The following is a 3,596-nucleotide window of genomic DNA, read 5'->3' as shown; positions in this document are numbered from 1 at the left end:
GTACTTTCATATATGCAGGTGAAAGATTCATATATATATAAAAAATCTTAGAAAAAAGGTAGTCAAACCTGGAGATGATGCCTAATTTTGTTTAATATTACAATACATGTAGCTTAAAAGTAAGTTTCCAAAATGTTTTTGTAACTTTTAACTTTGGGTTCTTCTAAGTTAAGTGATTGATACTCACAAAGGTATCAAGATAATTTTTAATTATGTAACTAATACATTAAGATTTCTAAAACAATAGTATGTGAAATAACTCTGCATATACAATACAAGGGAAAACAAAATCTATATGAGACTTGGCTTTTTTTAAAAAATGAGTTCTAACTGTGTGGCTCAGACTGGCCTCAAACACAGGGTCTTCCTGCCCCAGTGTCCCAGGTAGAACAATCAGGTCAAGACACCAAGCTCGGTAAGGAGGTATTTTGTTAAGTGAAAGGAGAATAATTGTACTGTAGAGTGACAATGACCATGGTCCAGAATAAAAAACAGGAGAGAGAATCATTGGTAAATGCTGAGAGTTGCAGGCTGGAAGTAGTAGTTTTATGAGCAGTCACTTTCGTTAACGGTGGGCACATTTGATTTTAAGAGTTTCAGAAAAGGAAACTGCAAGGCTAGCATCTGAGTTTCTGTTCAGATGATGGTTTTCTGGAATTACTGGCCTGCTCTTTGTTTTCCCCTTTCTTTCTTTCATGGAAAAATAGATTGTTTTCTCATATGACATGTCCTGATTATGGCTTCCCCTCCTCTATTCCTCCCAGTACCTTTTCAGTTCCCTCTGATCCAGAGACGCTCCCTTTACGTCCTTCATTAGAGATAATATCAGTTGGCCCTTAATAAGAAACTGTAGGTAAAGCTTCTAAAAAGCAAAGATCAGGGGATTTATGTTCACGTTAACATTTTTTTTAGTTAAGTGGTTTATTTACAAGCCCTAATATGTCACCCTTTGAGAAGAACTAGGATCATTTACATCTTTGAGGATTATAAATTTCCCAGATTGAATCCTAAACTGAAGCTTCCTATTCTCGAACTGATCCTGAGTTTATCCAGAAGCCACTGCAGGGTCTTGAACTATTTCACTTTTCACCTTGTGAAAATAAAGTATTCTTTTTAGTTAATGTGTCAGCTAAAGACATTTTGTCCTACGTTCTTCTCTTTTGATTTGCTAGACACCATGAACAAAAGCATCAGGGAAGGAAAGGGTTTGTTCTACCTTTGAGACCCTGGAGGGAAGTCAGGGAGGAACTGGAGGCAGGAACCTGCAGGGAGGAGCTGAAGTAGAGACTATGGGAGAACGTTGCCTACTGGCTTTCCCTTTATGACTTGCTTAGCCTGCTTTCTTGTAACACCCAGGACCATTTGCCCAGGGGTGGCATTGCCAACACTGGGCTGGACACTCCCCTACCAGTCATTAATCAAGAAAATGTTTCACTGGTTTGCCTAATCTGATTGGGTCATTTTCTCAGTTGAGGTTCCCTCTTCTCAGATGACTCTAGTGTGTCAATTGACAAAAACCCAACCGATGTAGCATTGTCACAAATAACATAAAATATCTTGAAGTCACACTAACTAGACAAGTGGAAGACCTGTATGACAAACAAGAACTTTAAATCTTTGTAGAAAGAAATTGAAGAAAATTTTAAATTTTTAAAAAGGCATGGCTGGCCTTAAATTGTGATAATCCCCCTGCCTCTGTCTTCTGAATGCTGTGACTATAGACATACACCACCATGCCTTGCTTAGAGTTTTTAATTTTATTAAAATTCAGATTTTCAAGTATTTCAGATACACCCAGTCCCTGTCTTTTGTGTTATAGTTTCCTTCAAAGTCATCATTGGATCCAAGATCCCACAGCTTTTCTTTGATTTGTATCTTCTAAAAATTAAAGCAGTAATTTTTATTTATCATTTTTTGAAAATGCAGGTATGATGTGTGCATGAGAGAGAGAGAGAGAGAGAGAGACAGAGACAGAGAGAGACAGAGAGAGAGAGTGTGTGTGTGCAAACTACCTGTGGAGGTCAGAGGACAACTTCTAGGGAGTCAGTTCTTTTTTCCACCCCGCTGAGGCAGGGACTTTCTGGTCTTTTCTATTGAGCTGTGTCTTTCCGGCTAGCTGGCCATGGACTTCCTGCAATCTTTCTGTCTCTACCGCCTGTCTCATTACAGGTATGTGCCACCTCATCACGCTTTTTAAAGTTGGTTCCAGGATGTTGCCAGTCTGTCGCTAGACCTTTTATAGTTTTGCATTTTATAGGTCCGTGATTCATTATCAGTTAGTTTCTGTGAAGAGTGTCAAGATTAAGTTCTTTTTGTCTTTGTTTTTTATTTTTTATTTTTTTGTCTTTTTTGCGTGTGGATGTATATTTGTTGAAGCACCATTTGTGGATGTTGGATACCTGGAATTGAAGTTACAAACAGTTGTGAGCCACCATGTGGATGCTGGGAACTAAGTCTGGGTCCTTGCAAAAATAAGTGATCCTAACCGCCGAGCCATTTCTCCAGCCACAATCTTATTTTCTTTTCTTATGAAAATATTCCCGAGTTAGCTCTTCCAGTACGATGATAAAAAATAGTAGTAAGAATCTGTCACCAATGAAACTCCTCTTTGCAACAGACAAGATCATCACAGAAAACCAGTGCAGATCAAATTGGAGAGTTGTGGAGTCCAGTCTGAATAGATCTACAATGAAACTCCTGCTCAGAAAGGACCATTTTAGAAGAGGGGGTTGAAAAGGTTGAAAGAACTAGAAGAAAAACAAGTTTGCTGTGATATTGTGTCTCTTATGAATGTCAAAACTACACCTATAAAACCTCACTGATTAATAGACTTGCTAATGTGGATGGGGAAAGACAAGGAGGGTCGACTGTACCCTAAGAACTACATGCAACTAAGGAATGCTGGGAGTGGAAGAAATGGTCTCCCTCAGGGAAGAACTCACCACTTGGTTATCTAATACCAATGGTCAACTCTAAAAGCATACATGCAAGTTACATCATACAACTGAGCAGGTTGTATTTATGTATTTAGGAAGAAGTATATGTATTGTTATATATATAGTTGTATGCAAATATGCTGAGGGAGCTCCTACTGCTCCTTCAGCCAATAGCCTTTAAGATACCAGCCCATTTGGGCGTGGTCTTTCTGGCTTGAAAAAGCATAGCCGCGCCCTCACTCTCTTGCTTTGGACTCCAGGGCTGTTGTCTAGGACAGTGATATGTAAGTTTTTTCCCATTAAATAAATAACCCTCTTATTAATCATAATTCCAAACTGGTGTGAGATTGTTTTTTGACTTACTCCTTTAAATATATGCATATATGTGCATGTATACCTATATACATATATATATATAGAGAGAATTTATTAATTCTATAAAAGATGTAATTTGTCAAAAGAAATATAAAAAGAAATCAAAATGTCTGTAACTGTTAAAGAAGTTAATTTGTAAACTTCTCTAATATTAACTACCATATATATATATATTAATTGTTGTGATATATATATATATATATCACAACAATTAATGAAAAAGAGACTGAACTTGAAAGAGAGAAAGGAGGGATATATTGGAGGGCCTGGAGGAAGGAAAGGGAA

The sequence above is a fragment of the Microtus oregoni genome, unplaced genomic scaffold (assembly GCF_018167655.1).
Source record: "Microtus oregoni isolate MIOR12 unplaced genomic scaffold, Mior012 000009F_ref0000495, whole genome shotgun sequence".
In the NCBI taxonomy this organism is placed as follows: Eukaryota; Metazoa; Chordata; class Mammalia; order Rodentia; family Cricetidae; genus Microtus; species Microtus oregoni.
This window is presented reverse-complemented; position numbering follows the sequence as displayed.